Source organism: Carassius gibelio, chromosome B1 (assembly GCF_023724105.1).
Source record: "Carassius gibelio isolate Cgi1373 ecotype wild population from Czech Republic chromosome B1, carGib1.2-hapl.c, whole genome shotgun sequence".
In the NCBI taxonomy this organism is placed as follows: domain Eukaryota; kingdom Metazoa; phylum Chordata; class Actinopteri; order Cypriniformes; family Cyprinidae; genus Carassius; species Carassius gibelio.
Genome location: NC_068396.1, coordinates 14,572,508 through 14,585,190, shown reverse-complemented (window position 1 = coordinate 14,585,190; position 12,683 = coordinate 14,572,508). Strand labels below are relative to the sequence as shown.

The 12,683-nt window shown below is 42.2% G+C and overlaps 19 non-coding genes across 19 annotated transcripts; all 19 read left to right on the top strand.

The window, feature by feature from the left end:
• Positions 1-2,786: 2,786 nt before the first annotated feature.
• trnar-ucg (transfer RNA arginine (anticodon UCG)) lies at positions 2,787-2,859 on the top strand. The gene has a single exon. It is a non-coding gene; the product is annotated as a tRNA-Arg (tRNA).
• Positions 2,860-3,014: 155 nt separating this feature from the next.
• On the top strand, positions 3,015-3,087 carry trnar-ccg (transfer RNA arginine (anticodon CCG)). Its single transcript has one exon. It is a non-coding gene; the product is annotated as a tRNA-Arg (tRNA).
• Positions 3,088-4,449: 1,362 nt separating this feature from the next.
• Positions 4,450-4,522, top strand: trnar-ucg (transfer RNA arginine (anticodon UCG)). The gene has a single exon. It is a non-coding gene; the product is annotated as a tRNA-Arg (tRNA).
• A 155-nt stretch (positions 4,523-4,677) lies between these two features.
• trnar-ccg (transfer RNA arginine (anticodon CCG)) lies at positions 4,678-4,750 on the top strand. The gene has a single exon. It is a non-coding gene; the product is annotated as a tRNA-Arg (tRNA).
• A 336-nt stretch (positions 4,751-5,086) lies between these two features.
• trnar-ucg (transfer RNA arginine (anticodon UCG)) lies at positions 5,087-5,159 on the top strand. The gene has a single exon. It is a non-coding gene; the product is annotated as a tRNA-Arg (tRNA).
• Positions 5,160-6,522: 1,363 nt separating this feature from the next.
• Positions 6,523-6,595, top strand: trnar-ucg (transfer RNA arginine (anticodon UCG)). The gene has a single exon. It is a non-coding gene; the product is annotated as a tRNA-Arg (tRNA).
• Positions 6,596-6,750: 155 nt separating this feature from the next.
• On the top strand, positions 6,751-6,823 carry trnar-ccg (transfer RNA arginine (anticodon CCG)). Its single transcript has one exon. It is a non-coding gene; the product is annotated as a tRNA-Arg (tRNA).
• Positions 6,824-7,057: 234 nt separating this feature from the next.
• On the top strand, positions 7,058-7,130 carry trnar-ucg (transfer RNA arginine (anticodon UCG)). Its single transcript has one exon. It is a non-coding gene; the product is annotated as a tRNA-Arg (tRNA).
• Positions 7,131-7,285: 155 nt separating this feature from the next.
• trnar-ccg (transfer RNA arginine (anticodon CCG)) lies at positions 7,286-7,358 on the top strand. The gene has a single exon. It is a non-coding gene; the product is annotated as a tRNA-Arg (tRNA).
• A 336-nt stretch (positions 7,359-7,694) lies between these two features.
• trnar-ucg (transfer RNA arginine (anticodon UCG)) lies at positions 7,695-7,767 on the top strand. The gene has a single exon. It is a non-coding gene; the product is annotated as a tRNA-Arg (tRNA).
• Positions 7,768-7,922: 155 nt separating this feature from the next.
• On the top strand, positions 7,923-7,995 carry trnar-ccg (transfer RNA arginine (anticodon CCG)). Its single transcript has one exon. It is a non-coding gene; the product is annotated as a tRNA-Arg (tRNA).
• Positions 7,996-9,357: 1,362 nt separating this feature from the next.
• On the top strand, positions 9,358-9,430 carry trnar-ucg (transfer RNA arginine (anticodon UCG)). The gene has a single exon. It is a non-coding gene; the product is annotated as a tRNA-Arg (tRNA).
• A 155-nt stretch (positions 9,431-9,585) lies between these two features.
• On the top strand, positions 9,586-9,658 carry trnar-ccg (transfer RNA arginine (anticodon CCG)). Its single transcript has one exon. It is a non-coding gene; the product is annotated as a tRNA-Arg (tRNA).
• A 336-nt stretch (positions 9,659-9,994) lies between these two features.
• On the top strand, positions 9,995-10,067 carry trnar-ucg (transfer RNA arginine (anticodon UCG)). The gene has a single exon. It is a non-coding gene; the product is annotated as a tRNA-Arg (tRNA).
• A 1,363-nt stretch (positions 10,068-11,430) lies between these two features.
• On the top strand, positions 11,431-11,503 carry trnar-ucg (transfer RNA arginine (anticodon UCG)). The gene has a single exon. It is a non-coding gene; the product is annotated as a tRNA-Arg (tRNA).
• Positions 11,504-11,658: 155 nt separating this feature from the next.
• Positions 11,659-11,731, top strand: trnar-ccg (transfer RNA arginine (anticodon CCG)). Its single transcript has one exon. It is a non-coding gene; the product is annotated as a tRNA-Arg (tRNA).
• A 234-nt stretch (positions 11,732-11,965) lies between these two features.
• On the top strand, positions 11,966-12,038 carry trnar-ucg (transfer RNA arginine (anticodon UCG)). Its single transcript has one exon. It is a non-coding gene; the product is annotated as a tRNA-Arg (tRNA).
• Positions 12,039-12,193: 155 nt separating this feature from the next.
• On the top strand, positions 12,194-12,266 carry trnar-ccg (transfer RNA arginine (anticodon CCG)). Its single transcript has one exon. It is a non-coding gene; the product is annotated as a tRNA-Arg (tRNA).
• Positions 12,267-12,602: 336 nt separating this feature from the next.
• On the top strand, positions 12,603-12,675 carry trnar-ucg (transfer RNA arginine (anticodon UCG)). Its single transcript has one exon. It is a non-coding gene; the product is annotated as a tRNA-Arg (tRNA).
• The last annotated feature ends 8 nt before the right edge of the window (positions 12,676-12,683 follow it).

Sequence of the window (12,683 nt, the reverse complement as noted above, 5' to 3'; positions counted from 1 at the left end):
TCTATGAGTGGGCCTTCACACTTAGACCTCTCCTATCCTGGTTTCACCCTGATGCTCAAGTCTCTTGGCGAACTTTAGAGGAACGGATGATAGCTCCATATTCTTTTACTAATATTTTGTATGCAAAAATCTCACCCCATCAATGCCGTTTGAAATTTGGTCCTATGATTTCATATTTACTTTTGGTATGGAGGAGGGTGGAGAAATTGGCTGGTTGTTTTTCTATCTGGGACCCACACTTTCCAATATTTAACAATGAGAGATTGCTGATTGGCGGTTGTCATATTCGATTTCCTGATTGGGAAAAAAAAAACATTTGTACACTTGGGGATATTTATGGGGAGGCGGGGTTACTTACTTTTCAAAATATTTGCGTCAAGCATGGTATACCACGTACCTCCTTTTTCTTTTATTTGCAGTTGAGATCGACTCTAAAAAGCAACGGTGCCCCCTTACAAGCTCCGCTCACATCACATCCAATTCGAAAATTGTTTTACTCTGTCGGGAGCACAAGGGGTTTTGTATCAAGACTCTACTGGCTCTTGTAGATGCTTATATGCTTATAGACCTCTGGCGTTGGACACAGTGTGGAGGAGAGATGTTCCAGATTTGTCACCCACATTTGATTGGGATAAAGTGTGGATCAATATAGGTTTATCATCCAGAAACCCTGATCACCAGCAAATTCATTATAATTTTGTACATAGGGTTTATTTTACCCCTAGAAAGCTTCATTTAATGAAGGTTATTGACGATCCTACATGTACTTTCTGTTCTGCTAAAGTGATTGGCAGTTACTTTCACATGTTCTGGGAGTGTTCCCCAGTGGCTGAATTTTGGAAGATGATTGCCTTTAACCTCTCTAAGTTGTTTAAGATTAGACTGCCTTGTACGCCTGCTACACTTATTTTGAATGATTTGTCAAAGTTGGGATTGACACTGGACAAGAGAAGGGCATTGTTGGCTGGACTTACAGCTGCTAAAAAACTACTTGCCACACGCTGGAAACCTCCACACTCACTCTGCTTTCGAGCTTGGCTTTTAATGTATTTGGATATTGTTTACTTGGAGTTGTCAATAGCTAGAGTCCACGGTGCCAAAGAGTCAGCAATAGAGGCTTGGCACTCTTTGCTGACCACTCTCCGTGGGCTTTAGATTTAATCTGCGAGTGAGATATGGGGATCGGGATCCAAGGGGCGGGTGGGTTCCACATGGGATTTTATTTATTTTTCTTTTATTTTGTTTCTTTTTATTATTATTTTTTTTAATGTTAATTATGCTTCATTATATATGCTTATGTATAGACATGTATGTAAATGGATGTATATATACCTTTATATTCTATTTCTGTGAAGCATGTCTGTATGTTTTTCCCTAAAGGAAAAAATAAATAAGAATTAGAATAGAACTGGCAATTTCATGATATTGCTTTTAGTTTGTTTATGACTGTTTGTCAATGCCTCTTGACTTACCAGTGGACCAGGCCCAGTGGCCTAATGGAGAAGGCATCAGCCTTCGGAGCTCAGGATTGTGGGTTCGAGTCCCACTTGGGTCATCATTCAAGAGTTGCATTTCAGCTGGCATTGCAAGAAAGAAATTCAATGGTGAACTTTTACTATAGACACAAGAATTAGCATAGAACTGGCATTTTTTGAAATAACTTTCAATTTAGCTTGCATCAGAATGTTAATGAATACCTCAGGCTTAATCAGAGAAAAGGTCCAGTTGTCTAATAAATAAGGCATCAACCTTCGGAGCTGGGGGTTGTGAATTAAATTACCACCTGAGTCGTCAATGAGAGGTTAGATTTAAGTTGGCTGCGCAACAGGTACCAGGATGATAAGTGCAAGGAGACACAATAGCTGTGACAAAGGAACATGAGAGTTAGCATAGAACTGCCAACGGAACATGAGAACTAGCAATTTCATGAAAACTCTTTCAGTTTAGTTTGTTTCTGACTGTCTGTCAATGCCTCTGGGTTCACCAGTGAACAAGGCCCAGTGGCCTAATGCATCGGTCTTCAGAGCTGAGGATTGTGGGTTCATCTTTCAAGGTTGGTGTTTATGTTGGCAGTGCAAGGAAGAAATTCTAGGACGATAACGTCAATATGACACTATAGCCACAAGATTAATCATAAAATTGGCAAATTTCTGAAAACTCACTCAGTTCAGCTTGGATAAGACGGTCTGTAAATGCCTCTGTGTGGGCTTGTTGGAAAATACCCAGTGGCCAAACGGATAAAGCATCAACCTTCAGAGTTGAAGATTGTGGGTTCAAGTCATGAGAATTATCATAGAACAGGCAATTTTCTGAAATCTCACTCAGATCAGCTTCGGATAAGACTTTCTGTAATGCCTCTGGGTTCACTAACAGATGTGGCCCATTGGCCTAATGGATAAGGCATCAGCCTCAGGAGCTGGGAATTGTGGGTTCAAGTCCCACCTGGGTCGTCTTTCAGGGCTTTCATTTAAGTGGGCTATGCAAGAAATTTCAGGATGATAACTTCAATATGACACTATAGCCCCAAGAATTAGCATAGAACTGGCAATTTCATGATATTGCTTTCAGTTTAGTTTGTTTCTGACTGTCTGTCAGTGACTCTGGGTTCGAATCCCACCTGGGTCATCTTTCAAGAGTTGCATTTAAGCTGGCAGTGCAAGACAGAAATTCAAGGACGATATCTTCATTGTAGACATAAGAATTAGCATAGAACTGGCAATGTCATGATATCGCTTTTAGTTTGTTTATGACTGTGTGTCAATGCCTCTGGGTTCACCAGGGAACAGGGCCCAGTGGCCTAATGGATAAGGCATCAGCCTTCGGAGCTGAGGATTGTGGGTTCGAGTCCCACCTGGGTCATCTTTCAAGCTTTGCATTTAAGCTGGCAGTGCAAGAAAGAAATTCAAAGACGATAACTTCACTGTAGACATTAGAATAGAACTGGCAATTTCATGATATTGCTTTTAGTTTGTTTATGACTGTGTGTCAATGCCTCTTGATTCATCAGTGTATGAGGCCCAGTGGCCTAATGGATAAGGCATCAGCCTCCGGAGCTGGGAATTGTGGGTTCAAGTCCCACCTGGGTCGTCTTTCAGGGCTTTCATTTAAGTGGGCTATGCAAGAAATTTCAGGATGATAACTTCAATATGACACTATAGCCCCAAGAATTAGCATAGAACTGGAAATTTTATGATATTGCTTTCAGTTTAGTTTGTTTCTGACTGTCTGTCAATGACTCTGGGTTCGAATCCCACCTGGGTCATCTTTCAAGAGTTGCATTTAAGCTGGCAGTGCAAGACAGAAATTCAAGGACGATATCTTCATTGTAGACATAAGAATTAGCATAGAACTGGCAATGTCATGATATCGCTTTTAGTTTGTTTATGACTGTGTGTCAATGCATCTGGGTTCACCAGTGAACGAGGCCCAGTGGCCTAATGGATAAGGCATCAGCCTTCGGAGCTGAGGATTGTGGGTCCGAGTCCCACCTGGGTCATCTTTCAAGCATTGCATTTAAGCTGGCAGTGCAAGAAAGAAATTCAAGGACGATAACTTCACTGTAGACACAAGAATTAGAATAGAACTGGCAATTTCATGATATTGCTTTTAGTTTGTTTATGACTGTCTGTCAATGCCTCTTGATTTACCAGTGAACCAGGCCCAGTGGCCTAATGGAGTGGAGAAGGCATCAGCCTTCGGAGCTGAGGATTGTGGGTTCGAGCCCCACTTGGGTCATCATGCAAGAGTTGCATTTCAGCTGGCATTGCAAGAAAGAAATTCAATGGTGAACTTTTACTATAGACACAAGAATTAGCACAGAACTGGCATTTTTTGAAATAACTTTCAATTTAGCTTGCATCAGAATGTTAATGAATACCTCAGGCTTAATCAGAGAGAAGGTCCAGTTGTCTAATAAATAAGGCATCAACCTTCGGAGCTGGGGGTTGTGAATTAAATTACCACCTGAGTCGTCAATGAGAGGTTAGATTTAAGTTGGCTGCGCAACAGGTACCAGGATGATAAGTGCAAGGAGACACAATAGCTGTGACAAAGGAACATGAGAGGTAGCATAGAACTGCCAACGGAACATGGGTTCAAGTCCCACCTGGGTCATCTTTGAGGGCTTTCATTTAAGTGGGCTATGCAAGAAATTTCAGGATGATAACTTCAATATGACACTATAGCCCAAAGAATTAGCATAGAACGGGAAATTTTATGATATTGCTTTCAGTTTAGTTTGTTTCTGACAGTCTGTCAATGACTCTGGGTTCGAATCCCACCTGGGTCATCTTTCAAGAGTTGCATTTAAGCTGGCAGTGCAAGACAGAAATTCAAGGACGATATCTTCATTGTAGACATAAGAATTAGCATAGAACTGGCAATGTCATGATATCGCTTTTAGTTTGTTTATGACTGTGTGTCAATGCATCTGGGTTCACCAGGGAACAGGGCCCAGTGGCCTAATGGATAAGGCATCAGCCTTCGGAGCTGAGGATTGTGGGTTCGAGTCCCACCTGGGTCATCTTTCAAGCTTTGCATTTAAGCTGGCAGTGCAAGAAAGAAATTCAAAGACGATAACTTCACTGTAGACATTAGAATAGAACTGGCAATTTCATGATATTGCTTTTAGTTTGTTTATGACTGTGTGTCAATGCCTCTTGATTCATCAGTGAATGAGGCCCAGTGGCCTAATGGATAAGGCATCAGCCTCCGGAGCTGGGAATTGTGGGTTCAAGTCCCACCTGGGTCATCTTTGAGGGCTTTCATTTAAGTGGGCTATGCAAGAAATTTCAGGATGATAACTTTAATATGACACTATAGCCCCAAGAATTAGCATAGAACGGGAAATTTTATGATATTGCTTTCAGTTTAGTTTGTTTCTGACAGTCTGTCAATGACTCTGGGTTCGAATCCCACCTGGGTCATCTTTCAAGATTTGCATTTAAGCTGGCAGTGCAAGACAGAAATTCAAGGACGATATCTTCATTGTAGACATAAGAATTAGCATAGAACTGCCAATGTCATGATATCGCTTTTAGTTTGTTTATGACTGTGTGTCAATGCATCTGGGTTCACCAGTGAACGAGGCCCAGTGGCCTAATGGATAAGGTATCAGCCTTCGGAGCTGAGGATTGTGGGTTCGAGTCCCACCTGGGTCATCTTTCAAGCATTGCATTTAAGCTGGCAGTGCAAGAAAGAAATTCAAGGACGATAACTTCACTGTAGACACAAGAATTAGAATAGAACTGGCAATTTCATGATATTGCTTTTAGTTTGTTTATGACTGTCTGTCAATGCCTCTTGATTTACCAGTGAACCAGGCCCAGTGGCCTAATGGAGAAGGCATCAGCCTTCGGAGCTGAGGATTGTGGGTTCGAGTCTCACTTGGGTCATCATTCATGAGTTGCATTTCAGCTGGCATTGCAAGAAAGAAATTCAATGGTGAACTTTTACTATAGACATAAGAATTAGCACAGAACTGGCATTTTTTGAAATAACTTTCAATTTAGCTTGCATCAGAATGTTAATGAATACCTCAGGCTTAATCAGAGAAAAGGTCCAGTTGTCTAATAAATAAGGCATCAACCTTCGGAGCTGGGGGTTGTGAATTAAATTACCACCTGAGTCGTCAATGAGAGGTTAGATTTAAGTTGGCTGCGCAACAGGTACCAGGATGATAAGTGCAAGGAGACACAATAGCTGTGACAAAGGAACATGAGAGTTAGCATAGAACTGCCAACGGAACATGAGAACTAGCAATTTCATAAAAACTCTTTCAGTTTAGTTTGTTTCTGACTGTCTGTCAATGCCTCTGGGTTCACCAGTGAACAAGGCCCAGTGGCCTAATGCATCGGTCTTCAGAGCTGAGGATTGTGGGTTCATCTTTCAAGGTTGGTGTTTATGTTGGCAGTGCAAGGAAGAAATTCTAGGACGATAACGTCAATATGACACTATAGCCACAAGATTAATCATAAAATTTGCAAATTTCTGAAAACTCACTCAGTTCAGCTTGGATAAGACGGTCTGTAAATGCCTCTGTGTGGGCTTGTTGGAAAATACCCAGTGACCAAACGGATAAAGCATCAACCTTCAGAGCTGAAGATTGTGGGTTCAAGTCATGAGAATTATCATAGAACAGGCAATTTTCTGAAATCTCACTCAGATCAGCTTCGGATAAGACTTTCTGTAATGCCTCTGGGTTCACTAACAGATGTGGCCCATTGGCCTAATGGATAAGGCATCAGCCTCAGGAGCTGGGAATTGTGGGTTCAAGTCCCACCTGGGTCGTCTTTCAGGGCTTTCATTTAAGTGGGCTATGCAAGAAATTTCAGGATGATAACTTCAATATGACACTATAGCCCCAAGAATTAGCATAGAACTGGCAATTTCATGATATTGCTTTCAGTTTAGTTTGTTTCTGACTGTCTGTCAGTGACTCTGGGTTCGAATCCCAATGTCATGAAATCGCTTTTAGTTTGTTTATGACTGTGTGTCAATGCCTCTGGGATCACCAGTGAACAGGGCCCAGTGGCCTAATGGATAAGGCATCAGCCTTCGGAGCTGAGGATTGTGGGTTCGAGTCCCACCTGGGTCATCTTTCAAGCGTTGCATTTAAGCTGGCAGTGCAAGAAAGAAATTCAAGGACGATAGCTACACTGTAGACATTAGAATAGAACTGGCAATTTCATGATATTGCTTTTAGTTTGTTTATGACTGTGTGTCAATGCCTCTTGATTCATCAGTGAACGAGGCCCAGTGGCCTAATGGATAAGGCATCAGCCTCCGGAGCTGGGAATTGTGGGTTCAAGTCCCACCTGGGTTGTCTTTCAGGGCTTTCATTTAAGTGGGCTATGCAAGAAATTTCAGGATGATAACTTCAATATGACACTATAGCCCCAAGAATTAGCATAGAACTGGAAATTTTATGTTATTGCTTTCAGTTTAGTTTGTTTCTGACTGTCTGTCAGTGACTCTGGGTTCGAATCCCAATGTCATGATATCGCTTTTAGTTTGTTTATGACTGTGTGTCAATGCCTCTGGGATCACCAGTGAACAGGGCCCAGTGGCCTAATGGATAAGGCATCAGCCTTCGGAGCTGAGGATTGTGGGTTCGAGTCCCACCTGGGTCATCTTTCAAGCGTAGCATTTAAGCTGGCAGTGCAAGAAAGAAATTCAAGGACGGTAGCTACACTGTAGACATTAGAATAGAACTGGCAATTTCATGATATTGCTTTTAGTTTGTTTATGACTGTGTGTCAATGCCTCTTGATTCATCAGTGAACGAGGCCCAGTGGCCTAATGGATAAGGCATCAGCCTCCGGAGCTGGGAATTGTGGGTTCAAGTCCCACCTGGGTCGTCTTTCAGGGCTTTCATTTAAGTGGGCTATGCAAGAAATTTCAGGATGATAACTTCAATATGACACTATAGCCCCAAGAATTAGCATAGAACTGGAAATTTTATGATATTGCTTTCAGTTTAGTTTGTTTCTGACTGTCTGTCAATGACTCTGGGTTCGAATCCCACCTGGGTCATCTTTCAAGAGTTGCATTTAAGCTGGCAGTGCAAGACAGAAATTCAAGGACGATATCTTCATTGTAGACATAAGAATTAGCATAGAACTGGCAATGTCATGATATCGCTTTTAGTTTGTTTATGACTGTGTGTCAATGCCTCTGGGTTCACCAGGGAACAGGGCCCAGTGGCCTAATGGATAAGGCATCAGCCTTCGGAGCTGAGGATTGTGGGTTCGAGTCCCACCTGGGTCATCTTTCAAGCTTTGCATTTAAGCTGGCAGTGCAAGAAAGAAATTCAAAGACGATAACTTCACTGTAGACATTAGAATAGAACTGGCAATTTCATGATATTGCTTTTAGTTTGTTTATGACTGTGTGTCAATGCCTCTTGATTCATCAGTGAATGAGGCCCAGTGGCCTAATGGATAAGGCATCAGCCTCCGGAGCTGGGAATTGTGGGTTCAAGTCCCACCTGGGTCGTCTTTCAGGGCTTTCATTTAAGTGGGCTATGCAAGAAATTTCAGGATGATAACTTCAATATGACACTATAGCCCCAAGAATTAGCATAGAACTGGAAATTTTATGATATTGCTTTCAGTTTAGTTTGTTTCTGACTGTCTGTCAATGACTCTGGGTTCGAATCCCACCTGGGTCATCTTTCAAGAGTTGCATTTAAGCTGGCAGTGCAAGACAGAAATTCAAGGACGATATCTTCATTGTAGACATAAGAATTAGCATAGAACTGGCAATGTTATGATATCGCTTTTAGTTTGTTTATGACTGTGTGTCATTGCATCTGGGTTCACCAGTGAACGAGGCCCAGTGGCCTAATGGATAAGGCATCAGCCTTCGGAGCTGAGGATTGTGGGTCCGAGTCCCACCTGGTTCATCTTTCAAGCATTGCAATTAAGCTGGCAGTGCAAGAAAGAAATTCAAGGACGATAACTTCACTGTAGACACAAGAATTAGAATAGAACTGGCAATTTCATGATATTGCTTTTAGTTTGTTTATGACTGTCTGTCAATGCCTCTTGATTTACCAGTGAACCAGGCCCAGTGGCCTAATGGAGTGGAGAAGGCATCAGCCTTCGGAGCTGAGGATTGTGGGTTCGAGCCCCACTTGGGTCATCATGCAAGAGTTGCATTTCAGCTGGCATTACAAGAAAGAAATTCAATGGTGAACTTTTACTATAGACACAAGAATTAGCACAGAACTGGCATTTTTTGAAATAACTTTCAATTTAGCTTGCATCAGAATGTTAATGAATACCTCAGGCTTAATCAGAGAGAAGGTCCAGTTGTCTAATAAATAAGGCATCAACCTTCGGAGCTGGGGGTTGTGAATTAAATTACCACCTGAGTCGTCAATGAGAGGTTAGATTTAAGTTGGCTGCGCAACAGGTACCAGGATGATAAGTGCAAGGAGACACAATAGCTGTGACAAAGGAACATGAGAGGTAGCATAGAACTGCCAACGGAACATGGGTTCAAGTCCCACCTGGGTCATCTTTGAGGGCTTTCATTTAAGTGGGCTATGCAAGAAATTTCAGGATGATAACTTCAATATGACACTATAGCCCCAAGAATTAGCATAGAACGGGAAATTTTATGATATTGCTTTCAGTTTAGTTTGTTTCTGACAGTCTGTCAATGACTCTGGGTTCGAATCCCACCTGGGTCATCTTTCAAGAGTTGCATTTAAGCTGGCAGTGCAAGACAGAAATTCAAGGACGATATCTTCATTGTAGACATAAGAATTAGCATAGAACTGGCAATGTCATGATATCGCTTTTAGTTTGTTTATGACTGTGTGTCAATGCATCTGGGTTCACCAGGGAACAGGGCCCAGTGGCCTAATGGATAAGGCATCAGCCTTCGGAGCTGAGGATTGTGGGTTCGAGTCCCACCTGGGTCATCTTTCAAGCTTTGCATTTAAGCTGGCAGTGCAAGAAAGAAATTCAAAGACGATAACTTCACTGTAGACATTAGAATAGAACTGGCAATTTCATGATATTGCTTTTAGTTTGTTTATGACTGTGTGTCAATGCCTCTTGATTCATCAGTGAATGAGGCCCAGTGGCCTAATGGATAAGGCATCAGCCTCCGGAGCTGGGAATTGTGGGTTCAAGTCCCACCTGGGTCATCTTTGAGGGCTTTCATTTAAGTGGGCTATGCAAGAAATTTCAGGATGATAACTTTAATATGACACTATAGCCCCAAGAATTAGCATAGAACAGGAAATTTTATGATATTGCTTTCAGTTTAGTTTGTTTCTGACAGTCTGTCAATGACTCTGGGTTCGAATCCCACCTGGGTCATCTTTCAAGATTTGCATTTAAGCTGGCAGTGCAAGACAGAAATTCAAGGACGATATCTTCATTGTAGACATAAGAATTAGCATAGAACTGGCAATGTCATGATATCGCTTTTAGTTTGTTTATGACTGTGTGTCAATGCATCTGGGTTCACCAGTGAACGAGGCCCAGTGGCCTAATGGATAAGGTATCAGCCTTCGGAGCTGAGGATTGTGGGTTCGAGTCCCACCTGGGTCATCTTTCAAGCATTGCATTTAAGCTGGCAGTGCAAGAAAGAAATTCAAGGACGATAACTTCACTGTAGACACAAGAATTAGAATAGAACTGGCAATTTCATGATATTGCTTTTAGTTTGTTTATGACTGTCTGTCAATGCCTCTTGATTTACCAGTGAACCAGGCCCAGTGGCCTAATGGAGAAGGCATCAGCCTTCGGAGCTGAGGATTGTGGGTTCGAGTCTCACTTGGGTCATCATTCATGAGTTGCATTTCAGCTGGCATTGCAAGAAAGAAATTCAATGGTGAACTTTTACTATAGACATAAGAATTAGCACAGAACTGGCATTTTTTGAAATAACTTTCAATTTAGCTTGCATCAGAATGTTAATGAATACCTCAGGCTTAATCAGAGAAAAGGTCCAGTTGTCTAATAAATAAGGCATCAATCTTCGGAGCTGGGGGTTGTGAATTAAATTACCACCTGAGTCGTCAATGAGAGGTTAGATTTAAGTTGGCTGCGCAACAGGTACCAGGATGATAAGTGCAAGGAGACACAATAGCTGTGACAAAGGAACATGAGAGTTAGCATAGAACTGCCAACGGAACATGAGAACTAGCAATTTCATAAAAACTCTTTCAGTTTAGTTTGTTTCTGACTGTCTGTCAATGCCTCTGGGTTCACCAGTGAACAAGGCCCAGTGGCCTAATGCATCGGTCTTCAGAGCTGAGGATTGTGGGTTCATCTTTCAAGGTTGGTGTTTATGTTGGCAGTGCAAGGAAGAAATTCTAGGACGATAACGTCAATATGACACTATAGCCACAAGATTAATCATAAAATTTGCAAATTTCTGAAAACTCACTCAGTTCAGCTTGGATAAGACGGTCTGTAAATGCCTCTGTGTGGGCTTGTTGGAAAATACCCAGTGACCAAACGGATAAAGCATCAACCTTCAGAGCTGAAGATTGTGGGTTCAAGTCATGAGAATTATCATAGAACAGGCAATTTTCTGAAATCTCACTCAGATCAGCTTCGGATAAGACTTTCTGTAATGCCTCTGGGTTCACTAACAGATGTGGCCCATTGGCCTAATGGATAAGGCATCAGCCTCAGGAGCTGGGAATTGTGGGTTCAAGTCCCACCTGGGTCGTCTTTCAGGGCTTTCATTTAAGTGGGCTATGCAAGAAATTTCAGGATGATAACTTCAATATGACACTATAGCCCCAAGAATTAGCATAGAACTGGCAATTTCATGATATTGCTTTCAGTTTAGTTTGTTTCTGACTGTCTGTCAGTGACTCTGGGTTCGAATCCCAATGTCATGAAATCGCTTTTAGTTTGTTTATGACTGTGTGTCAATGCCTCTGGGATCACCAGTGAACAGGGCCCAGTGGCCTAATGGATAAGGCATCAGCCTTCGGAGCTGAGGATTGTGGGTTCGAGTCCCACCTGGGTCATCTTTCAAGCGTTGCATTTAAGCTGGCAGTGCAAGAAAGAAATTCAAGGACGATAGCTACACTGTAGACATTAGAATAGAACTGGCAATTTCATGATATTGCTTTTAGTTTGTTTATGACTGTGTGTCAATGCCTCTTGATTCATCAGTGAACGAGGCCCAGTGGCCTAATGGATAAGGCATCAGCCTCCGGAGCTGGGAATTGTGGGTTCAAGTCCCACCTGGGTTGTCTTTCAGGGCTTTCATTTAAGTGGGCTATGCAAGAAATTTCAGGATGATAACTTCAATATGACACTATAGCCCCAAGAATTAGCATAGAACTGGAAATTTTATGTTATTGCTTTCAGTTTAGTTTGTTTCTGACTGTCTGTCAGTGACTCTGGGTTCGAATCCCAATGTCATGATATCGCTTTTAGTTTGTTTATGACTGTGTGTCAATGCCTCTGGGATCACCAGTGAACAGGGCCCAGTGGCCTAATGGATAAGGCATCAGCCTTCGGAGCTGAGGATTGTGGGTTCGAGTCCCACCTGGGTCATCTTTCAAGCGTAGCATTTAAGCTGGCAGTGCAAGAAAGAAATTCAAGGACGGTAGCTACACTGTAGACATTAGAATAGAACTGGCAATTTCATGATATTGCTTTTAGTTTGTTTATGACTGTGTGTCAATGCCTCTTGATTCATCAGTGAACGAGGCCCAGTGGCCTAATGGATAAGGCATCAGCCTCCGGAGCTGGGAATTGTGGGTTCAAGTCCCACCTGGGTCGTCTTTCAGGGCTTTCATTTAAGTGGGCTATGCAAGAAATTTCAGGATGATAACTTCAATATGACACTATAGCCCCAAGAATTAGCATAGAACTGGAAATTTTATGATATTGCTTTCAGTTTAGTTTGTTTCTGACTGTCTGTCAATGACTCTGGGTTCGAATCCCACCTGGGTCATCTTTCAAGAGTTGCATTTAAGCTGGCAGTGCAAGACAGAAATTCAAGGACGATATCTTCATTGTAGACATAAGAATTAGCATAGAACTGGCAATGTCATGATATCGCTTTTAGTTTGTTTATGACTGTGTGTCAATGCCTCTGGGTTCACCAGGGAACAGGGCCCAGTGGCCTAATGGATAAGGCATCAGCCTTCGGAGCTGAGGATTGTGGGTTCGAGTCCCACCTGGGTCATCTTTCAA